Source organism: Canis lupus, chromosome 29 (assembly GCF_011100685.1).
Source record: "Canis lupus familiaris isolate Mischka breed German Shepherd chromosome 29, alternate assembly UU_Cfam_GSD_1.0, whole genome shotgun sequence".
Lineage (NCBI taxonomy): Eukaryota > Metazoa > Chordata > Mammalia > Carnivora > Canidae > Canis > Canis lupus.
The window spans coordinates 31722209-31742648 of record NC_049250.1 but is presented as its reverse complement, the minus strand read 5'-3'; the positions used below and the strand labels follow the sequence as shown (position 1 = coordinate 31742648).

Below are 20440 nucleotides of genomic sequence, written 5' to 3'. Positions count from 1 at the left end.
ATGCACTAGTTAATCTCCAACAATGGCCCCGTTTCAACATACCTACCTCTGCTGCATTCCCATTCCTCAACCAGATAAATAAACATCTCTCCGTAGTTTCCACAGCAAATTCAACCAAAATATGTTCTAAATTTAACTGGAAGTATAACCGTCTTATTTCTATTTCCCAGAACTTTTCTGAAACCACATTGTTCCCAGTTCTGCACAACTTTGGAGTGATTTTCAAACTCACTTTCTCTTAGTTTTTTTTTTTTTTTTCATTTTCTATACCTAATAACCAAGTCATAAAACTTCCTCCCCTAAAAGTTTCTGACAGAGTTCCTCCTTCTACTTTATTCAACATTCTACTTTTGAACTCATCAAAATTCACTCAAATTATATATATTTCTGTCATTCTATAGCCTCCGGAAAAATGTGAAGATCTGTAGAACCAGGGCAATGTTTTATTCCCTTTGTGGCAGGCAATGAAAGCAGAGTTGAGGATAAATGAATGATTAAATGATTCCTTTTTATTTACACAGTTCTTATTTTGGTCCAACCATGGAAGAAATGACATGAATTTATTTCAACAAATATTTATGCAGGGCTGCGCACTAGCCTAGGACATGGGGATAAAACCCTGAACAACCTAGATGCGGTCCTCAGTCCCCAACATATCTCCACTATCTTTCTATAATTATCTTTCTTTGCTCTCCAAAGTAATCACTCACTGCCATTAAGTACCTCTATGTATTACCCACTTCTGAATTTTTCTTTACAGCCTTTTCTTGCTCAGGCTATTCCTCTTAACTAGAACATTCTCATTAATTACTTAACATTTTAACTCAAAAGTCATCTTTTAGAGAGGAAAAGCTTGACTCTATTAACCCCATCTCAACTTCTTCTCTTATTTATACCATGTTCATCCAATATGCATAGACAAAATAATCTATTCACCCCATGACTATAGCTAGATCTGGAGTTAAAGTTTTCTGAGGCAGAAATTATGTCTTATATTATTCCCATTGTCAAGTGAGCAACAACTATGCTAATCATGTTTTTAAGAAAGGCTTGTCAACTGAAAATTTTGTCACATAGTTTTATTGTTAAAAAAGAAGCTTGATGTTTTTGTTATAATAATTTCAAAAAGGCTGATTTCATGTGCCATTTGTATTCTCCACTAGGCTTTATGTGTTATCAATCTAAATTCCAGTAAGAAGACAAATAAGAGTGGAATCTATAATAAATATAATAAATTAAATTTTAATAAGACTCAATTTTAATAAAAAAGTTGAGTGATCTGGTGGAAAAATTAGGTAAAATTGCCATATTCTCTTGCTAGTGTATCCTTGGTTTTGTCTAAATGTCAATAGCTTCAAAAATTCTTTCACTTTCCTTGTTTTCCCTTTTAGATATTAGGTTATACTTATACCATGAGTGAACTAATATCAGTGGTATAATTATTTTCTTACTTGAAAAATTTTGTTTCAATGTTTTTAATAATATTGCTAAATTTTAATAATATAGCTATTAAACAAAAAATGGTTAAAGTTCACTAAGAAATTTGGAAAGCCTTTAATTTTTATAGTAACCTTTATTTTTAATATTGGAGAAAATTTTCAGAATAACAGTACTTCTGTAACCTCTGTTTATAATTTGCATCCTCTGAAAATAATGACTACTTTATGAGTTTCTAACAGATTATATTACTGTTATAACATAAACCCACTTTTTGTTTTGCAAAGTAAAGCAGGAAAACAATAAATGAAGTATATGATTGCTTTAGAAAAGAATTAACATTATTTTAACTAAGTCTATATAAGCAAGTTTTTAAGTTCATTTTTAGTGATTGAGGCTCAACAAGAAATGGCATAATACAATTAACATCTACCTATAAATATTTTCAATATCATGGAAGCAAATAATTTTGTTCACATTTCTTGATTAAACTTTAATCATTATGTTACCAACACTGTTCAATTTTTAGAAAATATCTTTATTATTTCCTATAATGCTTCTTTGGCATCTTTAAAGTACTGAAAGAAACTAACCACCCATTTAAGTTTTTACAACTTGTGAAAACAACCTTCAAAAGTGAAGCAGAAGAGAAAAGGGAGTGGGAGAAGAAACTGATTGCCAGATAAACAAAAAATGAGATAAATTTTTACTATCAGACCAATATTAATGAAATATCAAAAGGAGCTCTTCAGAGAGAAAAATGGATAAGAAAGGAATGGGAATAATAGGAAGCATACATATTCAGGTAAATTTAATGGATATTGGCTGCACAGAACAATAAAAATTAATCTAATGTTCTTTAAAATACATATAGAAAATATATTCTGGGTAGGTGGTGGCAGCATCATGGGTTTTTGGTCTCAACAAACACTTACATAAAAACACACAAAGCGACTAGACAAAAGCACAGATTCTAATACAATATACATGAAATTATCAGTAACAGTATATTTATCAGTATATTAACAGTATATTTATAACACATTTTCTTTATTCATTCATCTATTGATGGGTACTGGGTTGTTTCTATAGCTTGGCTATTGTAAACGCTGCAGTGAACAAAGGAGTGCAAATATCTTTCTGAGATCCTGATTTAAATTCTTTCAGATAAATAGGAGTGGGACTGCTAAACTGCATGGTAATTCTATTTGAGGGGCCTCCACACATTTTCTTTAGTGACTGCACCATTTCATATTCCCACCAATGGTATATGACAGTTCTGATTTTTCCGCATCTTTGTCAACATTTGTAATCTTTTGTTGGTCTGGATTTTTTTTAATTAATAACCATCTTAACAAGTGGGAGGTGGTACCTCACTGTGGCTGTTACCTTTATTTCCTAATGATTAGTGATGCTGAGTACTTTTTAATATACCTGGTGGCCACATGTATATATATTTTTAAGAAATATCTATTCTGATCCTCTGTCCATTTTTTTTTTTGCTGATTAATTATTGGAGATTCTTACACGTTTTGGATATTAACCCATTATCGGATAGATGGTTCATAGTATGTCCTCCAATTCTATAGATTGTCTTTTCACCTCTCTTGATTATTTCTTTTGTTGTGCAGAAGCTTTTTAGTTTGATGTAGATGAATCTGGAAGATATTATAAGTGAAGTAAGCCAGGCACAGAAGTACAAATACTTGATGATTCCACTTAGGATCTAAAAAATCAGACCCAAAGAAGTGAAGAAACGAATGGTGGTTGCCAAGTCCTAGGCTGTGGTGAAATGAGGAATTGTTGTTCAGGGGGTGTGAAGTCTCTAGATGCAAAACAAATCAGTTCTAGAAATCAGCACTGCGACATAGTTCCAATAATTAGCAGTACAATATTGTGCACTTTAAAATCTGTTAAGAGTATAGACTTCATCTTAAGTGTTCTTACAAGAAAAGAAAAGGAAAAAAGGGGAAAGAGAAGAAAAGTTTATCTCACAAAAAGTATAAGGAAATTTGTGGAGGTGATGGATATTTAGCATCTTGATTGTGGTGATGATACCATAGGTATATGCATATGTTCAAATTCAACATGATGTATACATTAAATATGGGCAATATTTTCCATATAAATCATAATTCAGTACAGCTAAGACAAAAAAGAAAAGTAATCCTTAATAATCAAACATTATAACTGTGTCTACTTGGTGACAGAGCCTCACAGAGAACGGCTCCAAGTGACTTTAAAAGTTTTCTGCTATTACCTGGTAGGATATTCTTTATGGAAAAGAAACCCATTAAGAATAAGAAAATATTAAACCATTTTTGGAAACCATAGTAATGTGGGTGCTGATGGTACTGATTTTGTGAGACTCTTATGTATATTGTGGGATAATCAGATAAGGTATTACAAAGTGTTTAGAAATGAGATTTTCAGCAACGCTGGAAGGAGATGTAGATAAAAGACTGATGAAGTTTACTAAAATTCCTGTAGACCTGATTTTAAACAGGATGGATAAATATAAATGTGAACTACTTTTTTCTTTAAGGTCTGTGTGTGTGTTTGTGTATTTGCGTATGTTTGTGTGTGTGCGCATTTCCTAGCTCTACTTTCTGAAACAACTGAGAATAATGATTCAGTAGCAACGAGCCTCCTCCTTATTAGTACCCAGAATGTTGAACTTAAGTAACTCTTCCCATGGTACCAAAGCTCTTTGGAAAACTGGCTGATTCCCAGTTTGGAGAAGGGAATTCTGATCCTGGAATATTTTATCATATCAGAATAAAGGAAATTATCAAAGAAAACTAGAGTTAAATAAAAATAACTAAGAAAACAATGTGAATATGGCAGCACCATAAGGCAAAGTCATGATAATTTGACCATTAATGGAGAAAAAAGCTGAAAGGGATAGATAAGTTATCAATTATGCTTAATTACTGAGCTCATCAAATTATTAAAGATTTTTAAGGACATCTAGCTGGCTCAGTCAGTAGAGCATGCAACTTTTGATTTCGGGGTTGTGAGTTCAAGCCCAGTGATAGGTGTAATGCTTACTAAAATTAAAAATTCATTTTAATCTTTAGAGAATTCTAGGGAATCACTTTACTCTGAATACTCGTATAAAGGAAAAAAATCAAGATACCCTTTTTCTTTCTATACAGTAGTAACTCAAGGTAATCAAATACATAATGAAAGAAATTTCTCTTTTAGAATATTCTAGCTAATAAGCAAAGAAAATAAATGATAGAAGTAAATTACCATAATTACTATATATGTATATATATTATATATATATATTTAGTAGCTGTTTACATCACAAAAGGAAAGAAAACAACAGTACTTTTTGATGAACATACACAGAGTTACCTATGAAAAAATCTTCAAACATTCCACCTGAATTTGACCAAGGCTCTAGATATAATAAAAAATTTTCAGGAAATACACGGAACAGAGAAGCACATTAAATGATACCACAGGGTGCAATCACCAAATTGCAGAAGTTGTGCAACTTTTAGGACAAATGACCCAATTCCTTTCAACAGATAAAATGCAAATGGAGATGGGGAATATATTAGGAAAGACTATAAATTAAGAGACTCAGTGATATATCAATGAATCCCAATCTTTGTCTCTCATTTGGATTCCAATTCAAATAAATTAATAAAAAGAATAAATTCTAAAAACAGGGAGTTATTACTATATTGATGGTAAGGAATTGTAGAATTGTATTTGGTGAGATCATGATATTGTGGCTATGTTTTCTTTAAAAAATCATATTTATATATATATATATATATATATATATATATATATATATATATATAGAAATATTTGCAGATTAAATATGTCTGGGATTTGCTTTAAAACAATCCAGGTGGGAACCTTGGGTGGCGTAGCGGTTTAGCGCCTGCCTTTGGCACAGGGTGCGATCCTGGAGACCGGGGATCAAATCCCACGTCGGGCTCCCAGTGCATGGAGCCTGCTTCTCCCTCTGCCTATGTCTCTGCCTCTCTCTCTCTCTCTGTGTGACTATCATAAATAAAAATTTTAAAAAAAATTAAAAAAAAATATAAATAAAACAATCCAGGGAGTAGGAAGGAAATGGTTAAGGTATAGAAAAAATAATATGGTTGTGCTTTGTTATTTTGCTAAGATAAGATCATGTGTATATCTAATTGATTAGGCTATTCTCTTCACTTTTATATATACTTGAAAATTTCCAAACAAAAATGTAAGAAATCAGGCAAAATGTGCAAAATTAAAATTCATGACAATTATAACACAAAAAATAAGGGGGTCTATGAATAAAAAACATATTGTATGAACTCAGGATTATTTGGAAACTAGTGTGAAGGATAATTTCTATTACATTAATGCTCGAAGATATCTGTTGCAATCTCTAGAGCAATGCTTTAAGAACAATAAAAGTATGTATAACATACAAGCTAACAGAATGGAAACTACAAAATAATAATATATTAACTTAAAAAAGACAAGAAAGAAAAATTAACATGCAACACATATAGAAATAGAAAAAACAGAAAACTTATGGACATAAATTCAAATATGTAACTAATTAAATATGAATAGATAATTATAATTATAAGAAAAAGGCTATCAAGCTTTGTTTTTAAAAGGATTATATTTTGCTTATAGGCACACTATAATTATTAAGATCCAAAATCACTAAAATTAAAATGGATGAAAACTGACATACTATGCAAAAATTAATCAAAAGAAGTAAAGTTAACTTATATTAAGTTTAGACAATGTTTTTCTATAAGAAATAATTACTAGAGATAGAGATATATCAAGCTACTACAAGAATTAATCCATTAGAAATATACAATTTCAAGTTTGCATTTACCAAATATTCTTGCTTCAAATATGTAAAGCAAAATAATTAAACTCAAAAGATGAAGAAATCAATCTATAGTCATAACCCACTTCTCTAAATAACTGATGGAAAAGAAGACAAAAATCAATAATGATACAACAAATCAGATAAATTTAATTAGTGATTTTTGCCTGTGTGACACACTGAGATGGTTGTATAGAACAATATGCCATCTGTCAACTGTACATGGAACAATTATGAAAACTGACCATATGGAGAGCAAAAAATAAAAAATAAAAAAATAACGGTCCCATTGAATTTAACTGATTTATTCTCTAGGTATAGTGAAATTAAGCTAACGTTAATTATAAAAATTATAAATTCAATAACACACTTTCTAAATAACCAATAGCTCAAAATAGAAATATCCATTTGATTAGCAAATACTTATCAACTAATTGATTCTGAAAGTATGATGTATTAGATCTTGTAAGATGAAACTAAAGCTGTACTCAGAGAGAACTGTAGAATTAAATTCAGTTTTAGAAAACATGAAACGCTGAAAATCAGTTACATAAGTTTTCATTCATGAAGTTACAGAAAGAGTAGCAAACTAAGACAAAACAAGTAGAAGAAAAAAAAATAAAGATAAAGCTACAGAGTAATGAAACAAAAATAAATGTGAAGCAAAGAAAATTCACAAAGCCATAATTTTGGTTATTTGAATAGGTAACTAGAAAGAAAGAAGGCAAAATTTGCTAACATTGAAAGTAGAAAATAAAAAGAATCACTTAAAGATCCTAAGGACAATAAAACATGAGAACATTATGAATAGCTTTATGCCAATACCTTTGAAAATGAATAATCAAATTAGCAGGTCCCCTGTAAAACTTCTCTCTCCAAAACTGGCACAAGAATAATTATAAAAATCTGAATAGTCTTATGTCCATTAAAGCAACTGAATCTGTATAAAAGATCTGTCCACAACATACTTTCAACACAAATGGAATTAATGGTGAATTCTCCAAATGTTTATAAAGAAATAACACAGTCATGGGTAAACTCATCCAGAGACATTAAAAGAAGGAATGCTTCCCAGTTCATTTTATGAAACCAGCATCTCCTCAATAGCAAAATCAGTAAGAACATAACAAGAAATAAAACTGCAGGCCAATATCTAAATCTCTACTGCAAACACAGAGGTAACAATTAAAAAAAAGAAAAAAGAAAACATACTGCATTGATTTCAGGAGTGTGAAATCGATTTAACATTAAAAGATAACTTCCAGTTCTTCACATTAACAGAATACAAGAGAAAAATCAATTATTCATTTCTATACAAACAGAAAATATATTGGAGGTAATTCAATAAAAATTAATAGCAAAGTATAAGAGCTTCCTTAATTTGGTAGGGAGTTCCCACAAAAATAAAATCCTATGGTAAGTGTTAATAGCAAATATTGACATCTTTCTCATGTAATGAGAAAAACATCTGCTACCATTACTACTCTTCAATATTATTCTGGAGGTACTAGCCAATGTAATAAGGCAAGGAAAGAAATGTGTACATTCTAGAAGATAAATAAAACTCATGATTTCCAAGAGACATGGTTGTACACATAGAATATCTCCCCCCAAATAAGCTGTTAGAATTAATCAATGAATTTAGGAGATCTATGAATAAGCAAATAAATATGCCAGTAATGAACAATAAGGAAACGAAAAGTCTAAAATGGTACTATTTACAGTATAGTATCTATAGCATATATGTAATGCTATACATAAATTGATATTAAATAAAAATCTACATGCAACATATAAAATATATTCTATATTATATGTAATTACATATATGTATGAAATATATATATTAAATACATATATGTAATTATATATAATTTAATATACCATTTATTCCATGTCCAAACTGACATTTCATGACAGTGAACAAAGAATAGTTTCTTCAAAAAATGGAGTTAATTGGATATTCATGTGAAAATGACTGAATTTGTTCACTAATATGCACCATACAAAAAATTCCAGAAGTATTAAAATCTAAATGTAAATACTAAAATAAACAAACAAGAAGCCCCTTATTTTTTTTTAATTTTTTTTTAATTTTTATTTATTTATGATAGTCACACAGAGAGAAAGAGAGAGAGGCAGAGACACAGGCAGAGGGAGAAGCAGGCTCCATGCACCGGGAGCCCGATGTGGGATTCGATCCCGGGTCTCCAGGATCGCGCCCTGGGCCAAAGGCAGGCACCAAACCGCTGCGCCACCCAGGGATCCCCACAAGAAGCCCCTTAGAAGGAAATATGACAGGATGTCTTCATGACCAAGATGGAGTAGGCAAACATTTCTTCAATAGGACAGAAGGAGCACAAACCATAATGGATATGAATGAAGCCTTTTTGGGGGACTTAGAGCCTATGCTCTCCTCACATATGAAGAATCAGAGAACAGGAAGGATAAATACTTGTTCAGGTGCAACACTTCCAAGAAGCTGAAAATCTAATACTGGGACTCTAGTTTTCCGAATTTATTTTTAGAAGGTTTTGAGAACCATTAACAACAAGATTTAATAGGATGTACTTTTATTTTCCTCTGGTTTTTATGACACTTTATATGTCCCGGGAAATATTTTAAGCATTTTATATATATTGATGTATTTAATCTTCATAACAACTCAGTAAGATGAGTCTTTTTATGATTACGTCTATTTGACAAAGGAATAGCACGAAGACATTAGTAAGTTGCCCAAAACCACGCAGCTAGTAAGTGGAAAGCTGAGATTCTAATACAGGAAGCCAGAGTCCAGAACCTACACACCTAACCATCATCCTTCACAAGCACTGGAAGTTACAATTTCAATTTATATGTTTTTAGTTTCCATTCAAATAAATTAGAAATTGCAGTATCTAAAAATGTTCTTTAGCTTTAATATTCTAATTTTTTTGCCATCTATTTCAGATGGTTTCCAAACTCTTCAAATTCAAATTCACATTCCTCTCAGTCCTTCTTCAAAAATTCTTACAATACTGCTTCCCTTTTAAAAATTTCTGTTGCATTTGATGTTGTGCATTACAATATGCTTTATCTTATATTTTCCACCTTCTAGTGTATGCTATTTCATATGTGCATATTTTATTCCATAACTGAAGTGATTAACTTGTAATATTTTATCCTTTAATAGTACTTGATCTGCATTATATCATGCTTTATATTATATTTGGTATCTTCATTTGCATGGTATTTTATGGGTACATATTTTACATCACAATTAGGATATTTTCCAAGGGCAGCCATCTATTGTATTGTACTGTATTATTTTACTTTATATTTTACTTTTATTTTATTTTGATGTGGCATTGTGTTTCCATGCTGCTTTAGAGCTTAATACATATTGTCAAACATCTAACACAATTCCACACAACAGTTGGAAGAATAAATGGTCATATTGCACACAGTCTTCTGAAATCAATTCACAAATGACTTTCAGACATTTTAGTAGCAAGTTTGAAGGATAATTTGAAGTACTGTATTTTATCTAACATTATGCTCAGCTTTGCTCTAGGGAATAAGTTAGAACTAACAAGATCCTTCTAAGTGTCGCTCGAGAGTTTCCAGCGATGGTCTTAGTGACGAAATTGATGGCATTTGCCACTGCTTTCACTAATTTAGGTTCAGTGATTGAGTCAAATAAATAATTTTAGAGACATAAAAAAATCCCCTGGGCTTTCTGTCACATGTGAGGCCATGTATTTCCCTGGCCAACAGACCATTGGTTCTATAATTTACTTTATCATATAAGTTTGCTAATTACTATTTGTTGACAGCATATAAAGTAGCTCTGTTTAATTACTGAAAACCTGATATGTGTATTATGCTTTTCAGTCCTCAGAGTGTTGTTTTTAATACTTATTATCTGAGAACAGTGGAGGATAAGGATGAAGATAGAAGGCAGAAGAGGATGAAGACTTCCTAAATATTATATGTATACTCTGGATGGTAAGAGTTAAGTAAGGATAACTTACAGTCATTTGAAAAATGTTAGAAGGATGGTCCAAGACTTTTGTCTTCAGGAAAACATGCTCTTTTTAACAGCCAGCATATTATATATTTCCTTGTACACAAGACAGGGTGAATGAAAGGAATTATCTAGCATTCATGAGGGATGTTGGAAAGAAATTTTTAAATAATCTCTTTGAAAATTTGAGTGAAAATTACACATACATAAACATATTATTACTAAAACCTACTGGTTTAGAAAGGCAGTATTTGTGTCAACCACAGAAAAGAATATATAAAAATGAATTTACCGAATATTATCTCTTAAGTAATTCTTTTTTTTTTTTATTTATCTTAAGTAATTCTTTACACTTCCCCTCACATATACTATTCAAGACCCTGTACAGGCTTGTGAATAGATTTTTAAAAACAAATATAATGGTCATCTAAACATAACATTGTGCACTTGATAACCACTATGAATATCTGGATGATATAAAGTTTGTTGGGAAATGGTTTATTCAAAATAAAGGGATGTGCTGGACATTTCCGTAGTAGGGGGAAACAAAGCTGGAATGGCAAATAGTTTCCAAGGAAGGAAAATTCAAACATTTACTAATTTAAATTTCAGCTAATTTGACGGGTTAATCTATGATTTATACCCCGGGAAATGAAAACTTTGTTAAACTATCAAGTTGAAAAAGTATGATGACACTATTCGCCCTAGATATTGAGGAAAACACTAAAAATTTTTCCTTCTTTTTTTTTTTTATCAGAACAAATGTAACATGTTTATATAATAGTGCCTTGCTAAAAGTGTTCTTTATTACTGGCAGCATTCTTTGGCTGTTTTCTGCAAGATTTAGACCCCTCCCCCCAAGGTCTGTGCACTTCTCAAAGGGCTCTGCAATAGACTACAATGTCCAAAATGATTATCCGTACTCATCATTTTAGCTCAGGCTGTCAATCTGTCCTTACTGGATGTTCAGACATTGATCTCATTTGTATCTAAAAGGATCTGCAGGAGAAGAATACTTACCAAATGAAGTAGAATAGATGTAGTGGTAGATCTAATGTATCTATTAGAGAAACATCAACTAGAATGTGGCAATTCTTACTTTCTGTGTTTTAACAAGCTTTTAGTGGTACTGGTAAATAATAAGTATTGAACATCATCTTGAGCATCTGAGTAGTCTCAGAACTCAGTATTCTTCACTTAATACTTTTACAAGGCTTTCTTTTGCTTCATCGTTTTTAGCAGTGATCTGAAATGTCTGAATGGAAGATTTAATGAAAAAAAAAATCACATCTCTAAAAGGCATTATATTCAAGATATAAAGAAAAAGGACTTCTAGAAAAAGTCTGTTGGTTTTTTTGTTGTTGTTGTTTAAAATCAGTAAACATGTCAACTATACAGACAATCCTGTTCCTGGTGTTTGTTTGTGTTTTTAAGGATTAAAACAGACTGGTGATATAAATGGTAAGCTACACTCATAACCATATTATTATAATTGCTATGAAAGGTACATATTGAGTTTTGTTTTCTGGGTAACTGGAAAAGATTTGTTCTTATTTCTTTTTATTTAAAGATTTTTATTTATTTATTCATAGAGACACAGAGAGAGAGAGAGAGAGAGAGAGAGAGAGAGAGAGGCAGAGCCACAGGCAGAGGGAGAAGCAGGCTCCAAGCAGAGAGCCTGACATGGGACTCGATCCAGGGTCTCCAGGATCCCTCCCTGGGCTGCAGGCGGCGCTAAACCGCTGCACCACCGGAGCTGCCCAGCTTTGTTCTTATTATAAGCTATGAGTTATTTTTAAAATAATTCAAAGCATTGTTTTCATATAGTTTACTTTGATTAAAGCTAATATAACATTTCTGAATCAATGGAGTTTATTTTGCTATAATTGCTCTAAAGTAGTGATTCTTAACTAGTAATCATTTTGACCCTCAGAGGACATTTGATAGTATCTGGACATATTTTTGATTGTCACAACTAGAAGAGGGTGCTACTGGACAGATACTCATAACAACAAAAAGTAAGTAAATATAAGATATTCAGCAAATAGCTTGTAACAAGTGGACTAACTCTGAGTGTAATCTTTATACCCAGAGGACCTCACCCAATGCAATATCCTGGCTAGAACTGAAAATTAATCATTGACAACTAAGTGAAGAAGTGAATGAGCAAATTAATGTGCATATAAATAGCATGTTACATAATTAAAATGTGATAATAGCAAAGAATGCCTGGGTGGCTCAGTCAGTTGGGCATCTAGTCCTTGATTTTGGCTCAGGTCATGATCATGGTTTTGAGATGAAGCCTTGAGTTGGGCTCCACGCTGGGTATAGAGTCTGCTTAGAACTCTCTCTCTCCCTCTTCCTCTGCCCCTCCCCCCTTCTGAGAAGAAAGTAAGAAAATGTAACAGCAAGTCAAATAATAGTTACCAAATAAAAGACATTCTTTTGAAGCCAATATTCATTACACTGAACACATATCGTGGGTATTTCTATACACTTGGATTCACCAGTATGACATTCAAAACCCTTCACAGCCTGACATTGATCTTACCTCCCTCCACTCTTCTCCATGAGCCCACTTCTTCATCCACTGGGTAGATCATTCACTTCTGCCCAAATCAGGACTCTAGGTTTAGTAATGTTTCATCACCCAGAATTATTTTTCTATATCTGTCCATCTTTTTAGCACAGATTTACAATTTCTCCTTCCCTGGAGTCATCTCTTGTCACGCCTATAATCACTTTAACTAATCTCTTGTTCTCAGCAATTACTGACTCTACCATAATGACCTGCCTGTACCACCTTTTCAAAGTCTGTTCAGAATCTTACAGCCAAAAAACAAGTAGAGGATTTCTCCTAGCACTACAGGCTGTGATCTCTATATGCAGATTTTTACCACAAGGCATATACCGCATGCAGGCAAAGTTCCAAGCACTTTACAAACATATGTGTTCTGCATTACAGTGTGAACTAAGCACTATTTCTATTTTACGGAAATGGATTCTTAGTGATTAGCTTCTTCAAGCTACTCAGCTACATGCGGCAAAGAGGCTAAATGCTCATTAAAGATGACAACCTGCTTACATGGTTGCTGGTGGGAATAGCTGCCCAGCCCCACCTCGTCTAGCTGTGTCAATGGCACGTAAGCAGATAGGAGGAGCACCACTTCCAGGCTTGAACTACAAAACTGTCAGAGTCTCGTCCTTCCTCTCTTTTCATTTGTCTGCCAATTTGACTTCTTTCAAGTTCATGGTAGCTACTCACTAAAAGATACCAGAACTTCTCACTGCCTGGTCCCTCGGTAAAAGAGGACAACAGGGCCTCCCCCTGACCCAGCCCATCTTTTCCATAGCGTACTGACTGCATTTTCTGTGAGGAAGAAATAAATTTCTATTACATTACCTATTCAAATGTCAGGGTGTATCTGATACTGAGGCTGGCATTCTTTAACTAATATACTATGCAATATTTGACCTATGAGAAAGATCAAGTAAGTTGACAAGTCTACTTTAAGTACAAATGCAACAGAAAATGAGGACTGTACATTCAAGTCGGCCCCAGATCATCCTGGTTTACACCTGCTTTGACAGCATAAACTTTAATAGCACCTCTTCTCACTCTTAGAAGTATCTTGGTTTAGATGGTAAAGAATACAGTCACCCTACTGATATATTGATATGAAAAGAACTGCTGGCAAGAATAAATAGTGAAAATAATTAGGGTCAGGATACACTGAGCTTGATATACTACAAAACCATTTGTGTGATTTAAGGCAAGTTAATTTCTTTGAGCTTCAGTTCCTAGCCAGCAGAATAGGCATAAATACTCATATTACTTACCTCTCAGTGCTGTTCTGAGAATGAAAGAAGAGAATCTGTGCTTGAAAGCGCTTTCAGAATGATAAGGTACTAGGGAAATATTTAGCTATTAGTAAGACAAACCTATGAGAGCATGCCATTTTAAGGACCCCAAATAAAATCTCTCTTAAAACCAATATATCATTTACTATAACCTTTGAATAAAATAGGTATCTTAATATTTAATGCTTATTAAAGACTAGATTATATTTAGAAAAAAATTAAACCTGGTCCATTGAATAACTACCTCTAGGGTGTCTGACTTTAGAGAGAATGAATACCTAGTTGCCTTACAAAAATATTACAGTGCCTTCTCCTTAGAGCAGCCCTTAATTGTAACTACTCTCTTTCTAGGGAGCTTGCAACTACAGCTTCTCCACCTTTATCCTCCTCCTCCCCTTCCTTTTCCTTCTCCTCCTTCTTCCTCTTTGTCTCAATCTTCCTGTATTGCTCTTTCAATGGGAGGAAAAAAGGCCCTCAGGGAAACCGGTCTGTTCCTCCAGCCATCCGACCACTCATCCTGCCTATGTGCCATTTGCCATGAAAGTATGAATACTCTGCTAGGTGCTAAGATGATTAACATAAACATACACAGTCAACGTTATCAAGGAACTTAGCTTAGAGAAAGAAGAAACGGATCCCAGTTACAAAATAGTAAATATAAAAATGTAATTAAGAAGAAGATATGTGCTAGAAAGGGAAGTAAAACATTTCAACTACGTTTGAGGGATCAGAGTAGGTTTCCTTAAAGTAAGGATATTTGATCTGAAGGATGAATAGCCAAGTGAAGGGAGTGAAGAAGTGAGGAAGTAAGGTGAGGTGGTAGGGAGTTTAGTAGGGAAGAACATTCCACACAAACAGCATTTGCAAAGGGCCAGGGGAAGGAAAGAAGATGATCTGCTCAAAGAATTGAGAGGAGTCCATTCAGATGGAACACGGAGCAAGGCTGAGAGGGTAGTGGTAAGTCTGCAGATGAGCCAGAAACAAATCACATAGAAACTTGTAGGCCACAGCAAGGATCTGTCTTTTTTTTTTTTTTTTTTTTTTTTCTGAGAACAATGATAAATCATTGAAAGTTTTTATCAGAGGGTGACAACATTAGATTTGTATTTTGAAAAGATCACTCTGGATGCAAAATGGTAGCTGATGATAAGAACACATTTGAAATCCACTACTCCTAAGGCATGCTTCATAGACTGTTACAAGCATTTGTCTGTGTTTTTCTTCTTTCCTGTTACTCAGTATGGATCTCCAGTATCTTCCTTTCTACCACTGCAATTCCACTACTTCCTTCGCGACCTAGGATTAAGACTATCCATCAGATTTACTTTAACATTAACAATCTATTCATCATGTTCCTTCTCTGAATTCCTTCAGCATTTGCAAGACATTTATAATGTAAAGAAATCAATTCTCCACTTTACATATTCTTTTTCTAAGCTAGATTCTGCTCCTCAACAACAGAGACCTATATTCAAGGTTTCAGAGCAAGATGATTTCTATAGATAAATTATGCTTTTGTTTGGGGTTCTTCCTATTACTAATAGTTGATTTCGTAAGTTCATATATCATTGTGTCTTTTGTAAGCATCATAAGAGTGAAATAATCTAAAAATAAAAAACACGTCACAAATATTTATTTATAGCATGTGTGTAATCAAGCCAGTGTAATCAGTAGGAATTTGCATTGATCTAGACTTAGTCTCCAACCTCTGCATAATATTTTGGTACAAAAGGACACTTTAGGCATGACCTCTCACATAAAAAATTGTCAATATTAAGCACTTAAAAAGTGTGTTTCATCTTACACATAATGTATTTGAGGAAAAAAAAATTCCAATGACTAAATTTAGATTAGAACAATGCAACAAATATTTCCAATATTATCAACTTAAAATACAAATTCAATGAAATATTAAGAAGAGGATACATTAGTATTTCATCTTTTGAAATTTAAATTTTAATGAATAAGCAAACTGAGATTCATTTTTATAGGGAGCTTTACCTTATAGAGATTTGTTTTTTAGAAAAAATTATTCAGAGCTGGATTTCGCAGCTGGACTCTGATTTTTTTAAGAATCCCGACTAATGTGAACCAAGAGGGAATCAATTGTTCTTTGCCACAGAAGGCTTAGAAATCCTCCATTACATATCAAAGGCATGAAGCCAGGGATAAAAAAGGGATATCCTTTTTATAAGGTGGTGCAAAAGATGTGCGGAAAAACTGAACACATATAAAGGCGACTACATTAAGTCATGGCCAAGTTTCCTTTTCTGTACAACACCCACAGGGTATGCTGTGATTAGTATTTGGAAGGCAGCAATGCCAACAATCCATCTTTCCACCCAGTTCATTTATTTGAAATGCTTTAATGCGTTCAATTATCATAGCTCCAAACATATGATTAAGGGTATTTATCAGCTAAATATCCTCAGAAAGCCAACTGTGACCTGGGAATGAAGAGACATCAGTGGGGAAAAGAAGAGAGGGCTGATTTTGAAGCATGTGTCACAGCCTGGCAGCAGAACCTGGCATGGAGTCACATCGCACAAAAGTCTGAATGAGTCAACTTATTCGGAAATGGGAGAAATGAGAGAAGAAGGAAATGGTAGGGAAGGAAACATGTCTACCTCACAGTTAGGTCTGGGACATACCTTGGTCACAGGTAGAGTCTTTATTACTTGAAGTCACAGGTCGTGAAATGCCCTTCACTGGATACCATCAATGGAGGTAGGGAGACATTCCAGGGGAGATTTGTTAATTGGGAAACACTTTTTATTTCCGTACATTTACATACAAATCTTCCCCAAAAGTGCAACAGATGTGACATCATGCAGATGTTTAGCTTTGAACTACAGTTCTGAACTCAGTTTAGGCTTATGTTATGATGATTGAGCACATCCAGAGTAATCCTAGTCGGTTAAAAGAAAAAAGGAAAACAAGATATTTTTTGGAGTTTGAGGAAATAAGTATATTTGTTCATTTTTGTTTAATTGCTCTTGAGTAGTAAATATACAGAAGTCTAAACTCAAGGAAAAAAACCTACCATCTTAGTTATTTGTTTATGTGCCATATGCCTTTAAGGGAAATAAACCTCAAGAAACAAACTTTGCATTCAATAAAACATTTGTTGGGTTCATTAACATGTTGATAAAATGAATGAACCACTCAAGGCATCCAAGGCGCCTTTTCTCTTGTTATGGTATGGAATTTAGGAGTCTCTGCCAAAAAAGTAAGAATAAAAAATCCAAGAGAGGGAAGTTAATCAAGACGTTAGACGGTGACCTACTTTCAAATTCCAGATTAGAGTTCCAGTATTTTGAGCTCCAACTTCTGAGCACTATAATTTTTTAGGTAGGATTCAGCAACTTTTAAAATAATTTCCCATTTTATCTGAGTTTGAAAAGAATGCAAAATATATACTATTTAAAATTTCAATTCAGAATTTGATGACAATTTCATGGTAAAAGATGTTTTCTCCAAAAGACATGGAATGTTTTATAATACAGATATATAGAATTATTGGTCTTACATTTTCAAGTGCCCTAACATAATCAAGTGAATAAAATCATCCTGCCTGGATCTATAATGGTTGACTTGCATTTGGTCTGAGGAACATTCCTATTTTTGCCAATGGTTTTATTAAAGACAGACAATGAAACCTGGCAAGGTAGATAAAGCTTTCTCTGCTACTCAACTGGGCAGATGGCCTTGGGTATAGAAGACACTGATATGGAAAGAAACTTTAGCATTAAAGATAAGGTGCTTAAGCTCTCATAAATGACATTTTAAAATATTATAATCAATAAAAATATTTGCATCTAATGGCCTTGGAAGTTTGGAAATCGGTAGCACTTTAAGGGACGTGACTTGAGGACTCTGCAGCTAAGAGTCCTCCAATACAGGAGGTTTAGGAAGGCCATGGTCAACTACAGCTTAGAGAGCTTAGAGCTAGGAGAGGAAATAGCACTATAGAAAATAGTTTGGACTTAAATTTTCAGAGGGCTTATCCAAAAGGTTCTTCTTTTTACCGACCCCAAGTTTTCTCCATAGATCCATTTTAAGCCAAGAGTCTTCTGACCTTATATGTTTTCCCTGGGTCAGCTTATCCATTTCTATAGCTTCAACACTATCTATGCTAAGAATACACACGTCTCTAGTCAGTCCAAATCTCTCCTCTTAGTTTGGACTTGTGTATCCAAGACCCTATAGATCCAAACACTTCCATATCCTTAGGCATACCCTTCAAACTTAACACATGTATTCAGTCCTGCACTCACTGTCTTAACACAAAAACCTTTTTCCTTAGGAAATTATTATCTGTCCTGGTGATTTTCAAGACTATCCAAAAAAAAAAAAAAAAAACAAAACAAAACAAAAAACAAAAAAACCCTCAACGCAGAACATGGAAATCATTCTTGATTCTTCTATCTCTCTGTTTCTGTCTCACCCACTGTGCCAACCAGTTATTTAATCTTAGTGATCCTACCTGCTATTCTTCATTTTTTCCTCTTCATTTTCATAATTTCCATTCCTCTTTTGGTAGTCTCCCAGCATATGTTCCATTTCTAGTTTTATATCACACTAATCCATCCATCAAACTGCTGATGGATTTTTTTTCAGTAAAAGACAATTCAACACACTGTTTTCCAAGTTAAAATCTTTCAGTGTCAAAACAGCCACTCATATTTCCATTTATTAAATTTTGGGTTTCATCATACTCATAGCCTATTCTGAGATTAAGGATATATTTAGAACCTCCACAGAAATATAAGGTCTCACCTATTCTATATAATGTTTAGTTTTTTCCTGGTACTACTGATGTTTGCTATCTAAATTGTACATAAAGATTTTTAAATACATAGTGAAATGAAAAGATTGTTTCCATTTAGAAGTTATTTAACTATGCATTGAGATCAAATAAGATAATACAGGTAAAGTACTAACCCAGTGCAAGGATTCCTTCATCAGTATTAATTTTCTTCTGACTCTAAGAGAAAGAAGAATGCTTACACAAGTTGTGGTATATGAAGCTAATACCAATTTCATATGATGGTCTATTATTTGATCATAAGCAATTCACTTCAAATTAAGGGCTTGTAGGGCTTGATGGGGGCTGCAAATCATGAAGGCTTTATCTGAGAGTCAAAAAAAATTCAAGAAGCAAGTGATTTACCTAAACCCAAGTTTTGCCTCCTCACCAAAAACAAAAGTACAATATTTAAAGCCAGAAACAAATATACCTCCTGGAAAACTAAGTCTTCTTCAGGACTTGACTGAAGGACCTGCTCTCACAAGGAACAATTCGAGGACTTGCCTGATTTTCTAAAAATATAGTTTTAGAAAAGGTGGGTACATTCAGACACTTGATCTGAAAAGCAAAGTTATTAACCATTATAAAGCACTTGCTTTGTATGAAAAGAAATTCGGCTCAGACACAAGTAGTGAAAGACTTGATTTCAACGGAAAGAATAAAGTCTTTCACTTGGATTCAAGCAGAAAGAGTGATTATGGCTGATCAAGATATATGCTACAGAGATTAACCTGAGGATACAACAAAGAGGATCTGAGATGAATGACTAGAAATGAGAAATGATATCTTATTAGAAGCACAATTTAATTCTGTGCTCTCAGAGCATAGTGATTCAGTGTCACCATTTTTTTTCCCTTGGGTTTTTCTAAATAAGTCACAAAATTTTTAGTATTGATGTTCTCCTTGCTTTCTTCTCAACAGGAGAGTAATCAACTGAGCAGTAGGAGGACACCAGATTCTGGAAAATTAGCTATAATTCACTGGTGAGTGAAGAGCATGCAATTGTTGATCTCTGGGTCTTGAGTTCAAGCCCCACATTGTGAATAGAAATTATTTAAAAATATATGGTTCATGAGTAAGTGAATTAGACTTTTAATTGACCATATATTGATAACTAATTTCTAAAAAAGTAATCAAAACATTTCTACAAGTAGGTACTAGTTTCATAAAGTCAGGATACAGGCAATAAATGGGTATTTCTCTGACATTGCTGGAATGTGGCCTTGAAATAAGAATTTCAACTTAGAAAGAAAAACAAAAATTATCAGAAAATTTCCATTTCAAGGTAAGTAAACAAGCCGATTTGAGACATTAAGGGAAATAAGAACAAATAAAAAACTTACCAGTGTCTTTCGGAAAGTCTTACCTTTCTTTAAAATATTAAAAAAAAATGAATTAGAGAAAGGTAAATAAAAAGTATATTCCTATATGAAAGTGATTATTTGTGGGTCTGTAGCAAGCAGTTATG

At 33.2% G+C, this 20440-nt stretch overlaps 1 protein-coding gene and 1 long non-coding RNA gene across 19 annotated transcripts in view; both read right to left on the bottom strand.

Annotated features, from left to right (window-relative positions):
* Nucleotides 1-20440, bottom strand: part of RALYL (RALY RNA binding protein like) — a 714416-nt gene that overhangs the window by 360847 nt on the left and 333129 nt on the right. The window lies entirely within an intron of this gene.
* On the bottom strand, nt 16511-19729 carry LOC119866732. The gene is made up of 3 exons (XR_005381171.1): nt 19403-19729; nt 19107-19297; nt 16511-17071 (listed from the first exon to the last, which is right to left on the bottom strand). It is a non-coding gene; the product is annotated as an uncharacterized LOC119866732 (long non-coding RNA).